This window comes from Vigna angularis, chromosome 8 (assembly GCF_016808095.1).
Source record: "Vigna angularis cultivar LongXiaoDou No.4 chromosome 8, ASM1680809v1, whole genome shotgun sequence".
In the NCBI taxonomy this organism is placed as follows: Eukaryota; Viridiplantae; Streptophyta; class Magnoliopsida; order Fabales; family Fabaceae; genus Vigna; species Vigna angularis.
Window position 1 is genome coordinate 23,661,830 of NC_068977.1, and position 14,948 is coordinate 23,676,777.

Consider the following 14,948-nt stretch of genomic DNA (forward strand, 5'->3'; position numbering starts at 1 on the left):
TTCAAAGGTTTAGGCACATGTGTGATCGCACGCATCGTCCTTGTGCTAAAAACCTTTTCTGCTTGTTTCATAAAAAAAATACAAAAAAATATAAAATCTTCAAAAACTAAAAAACATCTATTTTTCAAACTACAAGCAATATCGCCTTGCCAGAACTACGTGATCCTTGATTCTCCATCAAAAGTGGAGATACGTAGGAGCAAGGCTAGCCCTTGTCAGGTTCACTTCCTCAAAAATCCAAATTTATCCAAAATCATCTTCAATCAAATTTCCAAACAATTTCCAAACTAATTTTCAAGCAGTTTCTAAAAGAACTACGGAACCCTGATTTCTCATTCTTAATGAGAATACGTAGGAGCAAGGTCAATCCTTGTCGGGCCCAAAAAACTAAAAAATACATGTTGTTTCTTTAGAATCTTATTTTAGGGGATAGTTAAACATTTTGAAAACCACATTCATATTCGCATATTTAGTAAAGGTACTGCCTTAGGGCAGGCGTTGTAGGGTGCTAATACCTTCCCTACACGTAACCGACTCCCGAACTTAGAATCTCATTTTCGCAAACCATGCCTTATCATTTTATGGTTTTTCCGTAGTTTTCCAGAATAAACTATGGTGGCGACTCCAAATCTCTTTTTCAAAACTTTGTAACCGTTTATTTTTCCACGGATCGTCGTCCCATCGCGATTCCGGTTGCGACATTTCTATAAGCCTAAAATTCTGCTTGAATTGTATAACAGTAAGCTAATGTTCTTGAATAGGTCCTGATGGAGAATTCATAATCAACTTCAGTGGATGAAAAGAAAAAATAATGAGAAAGGAAAATCCTACTAAAAGTGATGTTAATAAAGCTAAGGTTCTTGAATAGAAATTAGTCTTTTGATAACACTCCATGTGAAGATTATGTATACATAATGTTATTCAAGAAATAGAATAAGTTTTTGAAAGGAGTAAATTATTGTTCAGTTCTTACATATTTCTCTAAGTATAGAAGTACAGGAATTAAGACTAGTCAATAGTCCTTTAGCAATTATGCAAGGTTGATATGATAGTAAAAGGAGATAGCCTATGGCATCAATATGATGCCTTTTTTTCTGCTGAGTTATGCTTTATTCCGAAACTTCTTTTGTTGTAGATATGTATGGAAGCTTTAATGGATACAAATTTGGTGTCTCTGGTTTCCTTGTTACCATAGAAACTCTACTTTTACACATAAAAGTGAATGGGTGGAAGGCTGTGATTTTATTCTCCATGACAGAATCAAATGGATGACAGTGTTTTATACTTGTTTTTCCAAAACAAGTATAACAAAAAGATATATTGTTTGAAGATGGAGGTGGAGACTCTGCTGATGGAGATCATACAAAGCAGAAAAGACTCTGTGGAGATAGCAAGACAAGTGTTTTCAGTATCATTTAGCTTTAATTCTGAATTGTTTTCACAAAACAGTTTACTGAATTGTATTGCAGTTAACTGAACTAAAAAATAGTTTAGTTCAGTTTTTTTAAACTAGTTTATAGTTAATTGTAATAAATTAAAAACTAGTTTATAGTTAATTGTAATAAATTTATAGTGCAGTGCAAATAATGTAGTTTGCCCACCCCTATTGACACCACTCTACCCAAAACCTTAAGGCTATGGGTTAATGGGTCTTTCACCTTTATATAGTGCTCTACTTTCTCATTTCTATCCAATGTGGGACTTGGACTCACACTTGGCTTCCCAACAAATCTATTACACTATTGTTGTAATCGATTACCAGTGGTGAAATTTGAATAAAAGGGTCTGATAATCGATTACAGTGTTGTTGTAATCGGTTACTAGAGGGAAAACATGGGTTGAAACTAAGTTAAAATATGAATTACATTAATTACATTGATGGAAATTCAAATTACCAAAGAGATTTCTGCATTAAAAAGTTTTCATGTTTCCTTTATACTCATTATAAATAGTAGTGTAATCGATTACTAGTGAAGTCGTAACCCCTTACATGATTTTAACACCGTGTAATCGATTACAGGTACTCATAATCGATTATCAATGTCTGAAAATGTGTGGAGAACAACTTTACCTTTTATGTTGTGGCAATGCAGAAGTCGTGCATCCATGCACGACTTCTTCATTTAAAGTCGTGTACGACTTCTTCATTTAAAGTCATGTGTAAATAAAAAAATTACCTATCCTTATTAACGATTTAAAAACGTAAAAAAAACCTGAAATAATGCAAGATGGTTTGAAACACGTCTAGTAAAATAAAAGATGACAATTGACTTGACGTATGATGAGTCAATATTTTATTGACTTCACTTAGCTTATTGTACCGGATTTAATCAAGGAATTGTGCTTGAATGTACAATATTATCCATTTTTCCTAATTGTGCTTAATTTAACTAGTAATTCTTATTTTAACTAATTTGAATTATCTGAGCTAATTATTTTGCAAGGAAAATTTTGGAAATAGAAATTGAGACGTTTGGAAGGATATTCATTCACACACTGTATTATTTAACTGAAATAAGCTACACTACATTGATTTATTTTGTGTTGAATAAAAGAAAGATCTACAGATCCTGGAGACTTCAATTAGAACATGCGGTTTGGATTGGCTAAAACAGTAGAAGAGAGCAACTTCAACTCATTTTCTTTTAGAAGAAGCAACTTAATTCTTTGATGGTTTCCTAATGCATCTCACGGCCACAAAATTAAATGGGGTTTTAGTCCTTGTCATTGGTTGCAAGGAGGTGCACCTTACGTAAAAATCAATTTGGCAACCTCCAAAATTGGACAAGGTTTCACGTGAAATCAAATGGGAGCCTTGTTTTCTTTAATTTAATGTTGATGCATGATGCAAGAGCAATAGAAGAGAGGAGTGGAACGACTAGAAGGAAAGAGCATACACACGGCTGTCCCAATTGGAGTTGTCCATTACATGAGCTGTTTACAATTTGGTTCATACATCTTTTAATTGAAGTTTGATTCCAGCAAGCACATACACGTCCTGCACATGGGATGAGGTGTTGAATCACAATTTTAATGGAATGAAAAGCATGAAGGTGGCTGCCACATTTTCTGAAACACACACGGCCATCACCCAATTATCAATAGCACTTGCATTAAAAATGAATAAATGCACCCACATGGATAGCATATGGACGGCAAAGTGAGAGAATATGGATGGTGGTATGATTGCACACGGCACCTTATGCACATGATGGGAAGCCTTTGGCTTTATTCTTTTATGAAGTATAGGAAGGAAGTGTCACGGCAGCACACATCAAAGTGGAGGGCCCTCCTTTTGTTGGCTATGATTGAAGGAAGTGTTGAAAGAAGTTGATGGAAGGAGCACATCATACAACTCTCGGCATCCAGCAGATGGAGAAATCACATTTCAATTATTTCTCTTAAGTGGAGACAACATAATGAAGAGAAGGGACCACCACCCCACTTGGAGAAGCACCTCACGGTTTTTCTCTCTAGCTGCACCGAAATGTCTTCTCTTCCTTTCTATTGATGAGCTTCAAGTAAAGACACTAAGGCAACCATGAGAGACCAACAAGCATACGTAGCTGCCACAAAAGAAGTCCAGCCATCACACCTTCAATGGATTGCTACGGCAATCACACAAAAAGTCCAGCCATCACAACCATGGAAGCAAAAGGGAGAAACACATGCAAGGAAGCTTCATCCTGCAGCAACTTCTTCACGTTCCAGCTGCACCACTTCTTGGTCCAGCAGCTAAGGTAGCTAGCGGAGGTGGGTCATCCAACTTCTTGAGTGCTCCATCCAATAACTTCAGTGCTTCAACCACCAAGGGGACAACAATCATCATCACCTTTCAAGTAAGTGGAGAGACCAAAGAGAAGGGAGTGCACGGCTATAATGGAAATGAAGACACAATTTCGGTGAGGGGAAGGTTGGGAGAAGGGAGGAGGCCGAGAGTTTGAAGGGAAGGTTGGACTAAGAGGGGAGGCCTAGAGTTTTGGATGGTAGGCAGAGGGAGTGTTGGAGAGGAGAAGGAGGCCGTGAGCTCCATGAGGATGGTGGGAGGATGAAGAAACCGTCACTGCTGGAATGGGGAAGGATGTTCTTGAACTCTTATTGTCTTCTCATTTGGTTTTGTACACTTTTCCATTTAAGCTTTTGTTCATTTGCTGTTATATTCATCTGTGTACACTTTTCCTTCTTTTATTTGTGCTGCAAAAGTTCACGGTTGTTAAGAGCTATGTTCCTTCCTTCATTTAGTTTTCTTTGATGCATTTGGTTAAATGTTTTCCTTGTTTAAAGCTTAATGTTCACGGCTGTCCAAGGTGGAGAATGAAGTATCGTTTCATGATTTAATTTTAATGTTGAAAGGAAGCAAAGATTAAAATTGAAAGAAAGTGAAGAAGTTAAATTGTTTTCGGAGGTGCAGCAAGGAAAGCTCTCGGTTAAGTTTAATTCCAGCATCTATGTTTTGTTTTAATTCTTGTTGTTAATTGGAAAATCATTCATTGTTGAGAAAGAGTGTGTGTGTACGTGCAAAGCTTTCTACCTTGTAAGAATCATCAATTTTCTTCTAAAAATCCATTAGCATTTAGTCCAACATGTGGGACCTTTTCTTACATTTGATTTTGTCTCTTTTAGTTGTTTTGAAGAATGAAAACCGTAGCTAGAATGGGTTGGATGTTGCTTATGTGGATAGCACAATTCCAATTGCTTTTCATTTAGGAAAAAGACAAGAAGTATTAATTGAAGTGGAAGTAATGTTTTCTTTGTAAAATCAAGTGGAATGGATGTAGGAAGGCATGGTGTTGGATGAAGGAATCTAATTTCATTTTCAATAAAACCCATGGAAGCTAAATATGTCACGGCTACAATTGATTTTTGTGTAGAAACTTTTCAAAAATTTCCAATTCTGTAAGATGATACTCTACGTTTTCTGCGCGTTTACGGTTTCTGCATTTTATTTCAAGTCATAATGAATTGTGTATTCTGAAATGTTTTACTGTGTTTAATTGTTCGGTCCAGCTTTTTAATTTGTAATTTACACTCTTTGAACATTTATTTTTATAGTATTGTGTCTGTTGTATTTTACCATTTACTGGTTTCTGCATTAAATTCTGTCATCGCCTTTTTCTGTTCATTTTATTTTCAAATGTTATTTTTACTGTTTATTTTTACTTATGCTTTTGGTAAATTTTAATTACACTGTCCTTACGTTTTCCGAATATTTACTGTTACAGCGTTTTAATTTCAAGCACAAATGAATTTTATGTTTTCTGATTTTACTGTTTTCTGTATTTAATATTTACTGTATTTTCGTTTTCTGTCTTTTAATTTTTTGTTCCAGATTTAATTTTACTGAAATTTCTTTTTTACTGTAGCAATTTAATTTTTACTGTTTCAATTTCGTTTTTACCGTTTTAGTTTTATTTTTACGTTTGTTTTTATTGATGCTTTTACTTTTGCGTTTAATGTTTTACGTTTTATGCACGTTTTTACTTCAACGTTTTTAATTTTGTTTCATTTGATTTCCAGTTTTTATTCCAAAACAAAATCACAAAAACTTCCCCCACTTCGTGTTTAAATCTGAGACTGAACTCAAACTCTAAATGTTCAACTTAAACATGATTGGTCTGACACAAGTGTATATAAGAGTGCTTAGTCTAATTGGAAAGTGAGACAAAGTGAAACAAGGTTTGGTACATTACTTAAATCCATAAATGAAACAAAGTTCATAAATTTCACTTTGGATAAGTTTGATTTAAATTGTGAGTTAACAAAAAAGATAACTTTAAATGTTCTTGTTTAGACCCAAAAGCATGAATGAAAAATATTAATGAGTAGAAGAGTACTGTAGAAATGCTAAATATAAGAACATTATGCTAGAGTTATATTGATTTTATTTTCTTAATCTAAACATTATCTTCTATATCTAATAGTTCTTGTCGTGTTGGATGCTTTAGAATTTATTATTCACAAATTCAGTTTATATCTAACAGCTTTAGGCCTTTTTGGTCAAGCAGTATCTGTCAAACTTTGCCCAAAAGTACAAAATTGTCATTGATTGTTTATATTTCTTCTGTTTGCATTAAAGAATATTTCCTCCTTATAAAGTGGTAATCTTTATAACCAGGCTTCAATATATCCACTATGCATGGTAATTGTGGTGTAAGGAAATAAGTTTGAATGAGAGCATGGTCTGTTTGACACTAGAGGCATCACTTTACCAACAGGAGTTGGATTTTCATATTCAAACCCAACTCATCATTCACATATCCAAATCAGCGAAATATACGAGGAACTACATCTTTTAGTAATATTCTCTAGTTAACTGTACAAAGGTATGTCATGCATCTCAACCAAATACACCTTTCAATAGAATCTACCCTTATCCAAAAAAATCAAATAAAATCAATTTTTTCTCCCACAAAATCTAGAAGAAAATCAAGTGTTACCACCACTGGGAGAATACACCCTCAAGACAAACATCAAAGTGCATCGCTTTCCAATTTAATTTATCCCTTTTCAAAGAGAAATGAAAAAACATTCATACCTTAGAGTGAAATGATGGTAGAGCCTGCAATAGTTCGGCGACAAAGATAGAGAGCGGAAAAACCTTGTGAGGTGACGAGCCTTCGACTGCGGAGAACCTTCGACGATGGTGGTAGAGCCTTTGACAGTTCGGCTATGGCAGAGTATAGAAAAGCCTTCAACGATGAAGCGAGCCTTTGACGGCGGCGGCAAAGCTTCGATGGTGGCAGCGAACCTTTGACCGCAACGAGCCTTCAATAGTGACAAGCTTTCAGCGCGACAAATTGGGAAAAAATTGAGACAGATGACCTAAACTCCACTTAACCCCAGTTAACAGTTAACTGTATAATAAGTTAAGTATTTTTAAACTGAACTGTTAAACAGTATAATTGATTGGTTTTTAGTAAAAATAGTTTAAGTTTTTTAAATAGTATAAATAAACTATAGTTTATAGTTTTTAATTGAACTGTGCCCAGTACTAGTGATACCATAGCAATTCTATAAATATGAAAAACTTTTCTATACATGAAAACAGGTATAAAAAGCTATGTAGTAACAATAATGATATAAATTATTGATATGATATTATAACAAGTATGGATTACTTTACCTATTCAATTTCTTTTTCGCGCGGTACTTTCTCGTCTCTTCTGTGTAATTTTTTTTCGTTCTCCCTCGTTCCTTCTCCTCCATTCTCATTCATTCTCCTTCCATTGTTCTCGTTCAGTTGTTGCTATTATCGAAGTAGTGGAGGTGGTTGGGTAAAGCTGTTGTTCGGCGTTTGAAGTTCTCGATTGTGGTGGGTGAAACCCTTGCCTTGTTTGACTGAGAAAATTAGCTCCGAGCCAAACCCTAACCAGTTTCGTTCCGAACAAGAAACCCAAGAGAAACATTGAGATTCATTCAATCACCTTAACTTAAATGCGTGTAGCTACGCATTGCGTCGAGGGAACTTCGATCTTCGTTTTCAACGATGGATGCGTGGAACGCAGATTTTGTGGAGGAGGAGATTGGGAACTCCGTGGAATCGTTCCAAAAGTTTTTTTCTTTCGTAGAGAGATCTCTTCCACAGCCAGATTGATCAGTTTCAAGAAATCGTCGTCACGAAATGCAAACTCACCGGCGTCAATCCTCTCTCTTAAGAAATGTTGTGTTCTCAAACATTTTCACCTCTCTCTGTGGTTTGTTTAGCTTTGTTTATAATCTCATTGTTAATTTTTGGTTAATGGAAAAAGTGAAAGACCTAGGGATTTATTGAATCCAAAGGTTGTAAATTACACGCAATCAATTTTTTCGATTAAAGATTCTATTACCAAAAAGGAGTTGCGCGAGATCATTGCTTTATTTGGTGTCATAGTGACGCAGGTTTATATTACTTTACTTTCTATTGAGTTTTTTCTATTTGACGATTCTTGTGCAATGATCTATGTATTTGAGATGTTGTATGGAGATATATTTTTTTAGTGCGTTTCTTGTTACTCATTTGTTTGTAGTTTGTTGTCCTTTCCAAGATGTCATTAGATCATTACCTATTATACATTTTGACACCATAAACTCTGATTACAAGTTACGTGAGCTTAAATTTTTCCCACAGAACATTTATAAACTTATCCTATTTGATTATTCCGCTCTAGTTTAAATTCCTTGTATTATATGATATATGTTAAGTAATTTTTTATCGTACAATCTTGTGATTCACGATTTGAATCCACATTTGATAACCTTTGATAATTTGTGTTCTTAATCTTAGGCATACAAGCAACAGATATATCAGACTTGGCATTTGAAGCAAGATTTTGTATGGTGAGGAAGAATTTAATTGATATGAGCTCTGTTTTGTGAGTTTAACCATAAAATGGATTATATGAGAAGTATAAGGTGTGGTATGATTTTATTTTATTTGTTTCTTTCCAATAGGAAAAAGACTATCCCTAGATGGCATGTATACTCTGTACAAGGGAAAGCCTTTTATGATAGATATCCATTGGTAGTTATGATAAAAGGGAAAGTCTCAACTATCATTTACTTTGAATGGTTGGCAGACTAAAGCAACTTTAAAACAAAACAAAATAAAATCTCCACCGTAAAACATTCTGATAACACTGATTCTGTTTTAAGAAATAAGCATTGACACTATCATTGAATTGAGATTGGTAATTGAAAACCAATTATTCATATATATATATATATATATATATATATATATATATATATATATATATATATATATATATATATATATATTCTCTTCTTTGACTTCTATATTAAGGGATTAGATTCCAACTATTTATCAAACTAAAACTTTTTCCCTTCTAATCATATCATGAAAGTAAAAATAGAATGAATCGCTAGGAAATGAAGGGTCAATTCTAAATGAAAATAGAATTTCATAGTTGTCCCAGTAAGTGTAATTACGTATATGCTCAACAATTTTTTTGAGCAACTTTTGCAGTGGTCATGGCAAAACCTTTTGCTGGGATTTAGTTTTCTACTATTCCTGTCGACAAGGCACATTGTAAGATTCTATATCTCGAATACACGTATATATAGATTACTACTCTTTGCTCTAAGACAATTCAGCTACTTCTTAAATCATATCTACTACATAATATCACTCCTTATTTTGTTTGTTTGCGTACATGAATATACAAGATTTATTTGTTAGTACTTTATATCTTGTATTATTGTTTTCAAAATTTTTAATGGTATTTAATACATTTAATATCTATCAAGGTGGTGTATTATGGAAAAGAAATGAAGAACCTAATTTGATCAAATGCATTATAGAATTTGAAACAGATACATGATCACATCGTTCAATTTTCCAAGAGAAGCGAACCTTCTATATGACTCAACCTGTGAAACTACTCTGATTATACCAAAGGAGTAATCTGCTTTCAATTCGGTTAGTATCTGGATCTCAGCCTTACATTCTTCTCACCTACAACATTAAAATATTTTGGTACATATTTTCAAGAGGGCACAATTTAATTAATTGTTTTGTTGCTAACTTGATAACTGAATCACAGTGTCAAGCTACAGATGAGGAGGAAGTCTTCAAAATTCTAAATGAAAGATCCCTTTATCCTATAGGATGGATTCATGTATGTCGTCCTATCTTTGGAAGGGTCTGTGACTGTCTTTATCTCTATAGGAGTAGGATTTGGTGTGGTTGATTACAACTTGTCATCTATATTGAACTTGTCATCTATACTGAAAGATTAACCCGTGCATTAGAAATTTTGAAGAAGTCAATTGTAGACTCTAGTGGACACTTTATTTTCGTTAACGACTCAGATGTCTCTCCATTTCAATGGTCTAATGAGCATTCCTTTTTTGTTACTATTATTCTATTACACATTACTATTAAAACTTGGTGTTGAAAAAGTTAAAAATATTGTTCTAAAGGCATCCTTTTTCTAGAATTCACAGCATAGATCAAAGAACCCTGCAATCATTTGTGAGGGGAAATTCCTATAGAGGAAGAATTACCACTCTAACATACCTGTAAGTTTATAAATAAGCTTGCTCATGTAGTTATTCTTTGAAACTAAATTTATGGCTCATATTTGATTTTGTTTGTGTCCTTATAGTTTATGAGTACTAATGTTACTGTATAATGAGTTATACCGAAACTAATATTCCTACTCTGTATTTTGTATTGTCAAATCTTATACTACACTTCATTGCTTTTATTTTTCATGTGAAGAGACGAGAATGAAGGCGGAGAGTGAGAGTGCTGGTACTGGCTACCTCACCTTTTCAGATCCAAAGGTCATTGCTTATAATAAAGCTCTATGAATTTTCTATGCTCTAACGTGCTTCAACTTCCTTCTATTCTGTAAAATGTCACTATGCATACTTTTTCAATTTTTAATTTTAACAAAGAAATCTTTAAAATCTCAATTTCATAATAAAAAATTATCCCTTTCTTAAAATTATTATAATATTAATTAATTTTTCTTCTCAGTTATTAAATTTCACTTAATCATTACGAGGTTATGATCGGCTATTAGTTTTATATCTCATATTTAAGAAATAAATGAATTATATCTATTAGTTTTTTCAAACGATGGTTTCTCAATAAGCATTTGTGATTATCTATTAGTTTATAATATCTATTTTAATTGTAATGGATGCAGGGGAATGCTGGTTTCTGTCAGACCTCGGAAAAACGCACCCAAATCCTTCCTGTCAGAGTCATTTAAAACGCACCCAAAACCCTCTGCGCGGACGCCAGATGTCAAGAAACGAGGATCCGAAAATCAGATAGTGGAATGCAGGTATCAGCAGGAGAGTGGACGTTCGTTTTTAAGCAAAACTGATTTTTTTGAAATCCGCGTCACTCTCTGCATGCCCTCTTCTTCTCCAAAAATCTGATCTTCCATTTCTCCTCCTCTCTAAACAGTTCTCCCTTCTCTCTACCAAAACTCACCCTTTCTCTTCTCCGATCATCCTTCAGGCACCAGTTCTACACTTCCGGCGTAGAAGACGATCGTTTGAACTGATCAGTTTAGGATTCTGAACTGGTAAGTTCATCTTTCCTCCATTTGTGTGTTTTCTGTAACATGCAAACCCATATTTCCTGGTTGCATGAGTTGATCCTATCATTCTGAGTATTTTTCTGGTCTTTATGTTGGTTATAGCTCTTAGAACGTGCTGTAGAACGTAAGGCTTCTGTTAAAAGGAGAACCCTAGTCTGTATCTGTGAACGTTCGACTATCTTAAGAGGTAAGGGAAGCTTATTTAATTTAATTTGTATGCTGTTGTAATGTATGAACGTTCGTTAGTTGAATGAATGAATTGGATGCATGATGATTGTAGTATATGAACGTTCGTTTATTCAATAAGCGTAAATGAAGTATAACTGAGTGATGTTATGATGTATGAAATATATGAAATCTCTATGTTTGGAGGGCATGAAATATGAATGTATACAGTTGTGAAACTATATGCAATAAATGAGTTGGAATATAAATGATCATGATATGATTTCCCCTAAGAAAGTGTACGTTCGTTACTGAACGGTCCTTGACCGTTCGGTTTTATAGTGAATTTGGTTAGTAGCGGATTCTTTCATTTGGGAAGAATCCTAGTTGAGGACGAGCGTCTACACTTCGAATTACTATGCTTGAGCGTTCGGCCAAGCATAGTTCTGTCTTGATATCCTGTTATGAAATATTTTAGTTATTCCTAAATACTACTTAAATAGTATCTTGGCATAATTATCCAGTTTCTTTTATATCAATTAGTAGCACCTGGTCTTATACCAAGTGTTCGTACTAAGCAAGTGTTTGGTCTTACACCAGGCACTCGTCCTATCTCCTTAAGTTAAATTTTCTTATATAAGCGTTCGTTCAAGCCTCTAAGGTTCGCTCACTATAGTGTTCAGTCTTTGACTGTCACTTAGATTCTTGATACTAAATTCAATTAAACTAAGTATTCACAAGCGTTCGGTTTCTTCATATGAGACAATCCTAAGTATTATTTTTCATGCCTTGAAATATTCTTATTCATGGGTTTCACTCTAGAGTCGTCATTCTTGGTCTAGTCTTTTGATGTTCAGATGGAGTTCTCAAGAGTCGGTTCATCTAAATTGACTTAGTGTTGAAATTGACGTTCGTTCCATTCGTTTCTTGGAATATATTATGGTGCTCGCTATTTTTCTTAAAACCCGATGTCAACTCTTGGTCTGAAACCATTCTCAACTTTGAAGATCCCCCGGTCTCGCTCTATGTGTTCGGCCCAGTTTTAAGTTCGGGTTGAACGTTCGTCATTTTAACGTTGTTGGAATCTTTGTATGAGATAGCTCACCGAGATATTTATTGATGAAAGACGAAGAAAATGTGATTTGGAAATGTTGTGGATTATGGACGAGCGTTCCGAGGAGGAACGACTCATGTATGAATATTGGATTTTGGTAAAGTATGATTGTGGGCATACTAAGCTGGTCGTTTATCCTGATGTTCCGTGAGTACTCGTCTTCATGTAGAGGAGGGTAGGTCATGTGTGGGAACGGCAGGAGGTCCTAGTCCTTAGGGGTACTTCGGACAGATAGGGCTAACCTCGGGTGGCAGCTATTAAGTGTATCCCAGTTACTACATCACCCGGGTGCACGAACGCCTGTAGCTACACAGATTTCATACAGTCCGGACGGTCAGTCTAGTGATAAGCTTTGTAATGATACTTATGTTGAAATGTTCTTGCGTGGAATTGTTTAACTTATATGTTGATGCATAAATTAAATTACATAAACTTACCCTGTGTATTTCCTTGTGTTGTCTTGTCTTGTGCGTTCGTCTTGTCATTGCAATGATCATCCGTGTGGATGTGAGCAGATGGAGATGCGCTGCTGGAAGAGGCGCTAGAAGAGGAGAACTTAGTCGAAGTGGAAGTAAAGGCCGAGCCGTAGGATGTTCGGTTGATAACTAGTAGTTTAGTATGAGGTGATCGTTCGATCACCTCCTCTCTTTCGTTTGCTATCTAACCGTTCGGTATCTGGATTTTGTAAGCCGTTTGATCATATTTTCCCTAAATCGTGTACAACTTACTTTTGGAACTTTATTTAAGGCCGTTCGGCCGCAAGCGTACGCTGTTTAGTGTAAGACTGAACTGATTTATTATTAAATGTAATTATTCTATTATATGGTTTATTACTGTATTTCTAGGATGTTACAGTTTCTCAAGTCAAATTTGCATTTGTATTTAGATTAGCAATCACCATTTTATTCATACCAGGTAGAAATATCACTTAGATTTTTTAAATTACTGTTTGCTAACATGTTCCAAGTTCAACTTAAACATTTCATTGGTGTTATAATTTGGTCATATAACCAGCTGATTTAGTCTTACCTTTTCTTTTTCTTAAAATTTGCACTCAATTTTGGGATTGACGCCATAGTGTAATCTTTATTTATTGTTGCAGGTAGAAGATGCTCGAATATCTGTTTTGTAAATTCAGAATCTAAAATGGCCTATAGATAATGTAGTACTTGTTGGGGTAACACTTTGATTTGGTCCTTTTTCTTGTAGGAAGCTTAAAAGTTAAAGTAAAACATGTAGCATTGGAGATTGGCATTTCACCATATACATTAAATGCAAATACAAATGTAACAAGTGGAATTTGTCATGCTTTCTGTTTGGAAATTTATCATTCTTAGTATAATATTAGTTTATTAATTTTATGTCCCAATCCTTTTTCTTGCAGGAAGCTTATATGGCCCCTGATGTCCGACATAAAATAGTCAATTGGATAAAAGACCATGTATATTCTGGTGCATTTCATAAGGGTTTAAAGGTCTTCACACTTTCAATATGTATAATTAAAATATAATGCTTTTTTAAACTTTTTTTTTTCTTTATATTGTTCTACTGTTTTGTTTTATTACTCAACCCTTTTGCATATATAGAATCAACATTTAGTGCTTTTTTATACTTTTATTTCTACCTCCAATTTAAAGGTCTAATGGAAGTAGAAAAGTGGGTGATAAGAGACTGGTTTGAGCTATTGACATGGCTGCATTTGAGCTTGATCTACTAGAAGAATATGATTCACGCTTTAAGAAGTTGAGTCTAGGTGATAAATTGCCTATCAAATTCTCCAAGTGATTAATTGTTAGAAAGATAAGTTGTTGAATTATAGACAATGTAATTGTTAATATTTTAAGTTGGATTACAAACAATGTAATTTTCAATTTCTATTTATAACCGTTTCTAGATGATTAGATGTTTTAATATTACATTTTGAGTTGTGTAATTATGTTATGTAAATATATTTAGGGACTTTGTTAGGTAAATATTACATTCAGGAACTATTTTGATGTGTTAATAATAGAAAGAATATTAATTATTTTTTTTGTTATTGATTATTTAGAGTGTATTATAGAATTAAATTTTATCCAGGTCTAAATATGGATAGTGACACATACAAATCAAATATTCAAAAACAAAACGTCACTTTTATACATGTTAAAACACACGTATAAAAAGTCTTATTTTTATACCGAGTATAACGTTAGATATAAAATTCTTTTATACCTGTTATAGGTTGAACCGCTGTAAAAAGTTAAACTTTTTACATCTATTGTAGAACCGATGTGATAAATCGAAAACTTTTTATATTCCTGCTTCTATACCTACTTAAAAATGGATATAAAAAGTCTTTTTAACAAGTATAAAAAACTTTTTTTGCATAGTGATATTTGAGTTCTATATTTTTTTTATATTTTTGTAATATTTAAGTTTTAGTTATAAAATAAGAACTATATTTAATATATATTAGTTATAAAGAGTTCTATCTACTCTTTATTTTTTGTAAGTCCACTTTCAAAAGTTTCAGACTGTTTAATTCTTATACTTTATGGATAAAATTACAAAATATTATGTTGATAGTTATTCTTTCGTGTGAATAATCACTAAAAAAAAGTTCATTAAAT

The 14,948-nt window shown here is 33.7% G+C and overlaps 1 long non-coding RNA gene across 16 annotated transcripts; it reads left to right on the forward strand.

Moving 5' to 3' along the window:
* The first annotated feature begins 2,548 nt into the window (after positions 1 to 2,548).
* Positions 2,549 to 14,226, forward strand: LOC108343964 (uncharacterized). 16 transcript variants are annotated; one of them, XR_008245013.1, is made up of 11 exons: positions 2,549 to 4,426; positions 8,264 to 8,316; positions 8,966 to 9,418; positions 9,543 to 9,617; positions 9,937 to 10,020; positions 10,223 to 10,287; positions 10,656 to 10,796; positions 10,976 to 11,042; positions 11,160 to 11,244; positions 13,546 to 13,622; positions 13,721 to 14,225. It is a non-coding gene; the product is annotated as an uncharacterized LOC108343964 (long non-coding RNA). The 16 variants fall into 16 exon arrangements; XR_008245016.1 differs by having other exon boundaries at positions 9,301 to 9,418; positions 13,721 to 14,222; XR_008245010.1 differs by lacking the exon at positions 2,549 to 4,426 and adding an exon at positions 6,759 to 7,146 and having other exon boundaries at positions 7,241 to 8,316.
* Positions 14,227 to 14,948: the final 722 nt, after the last annotated feature.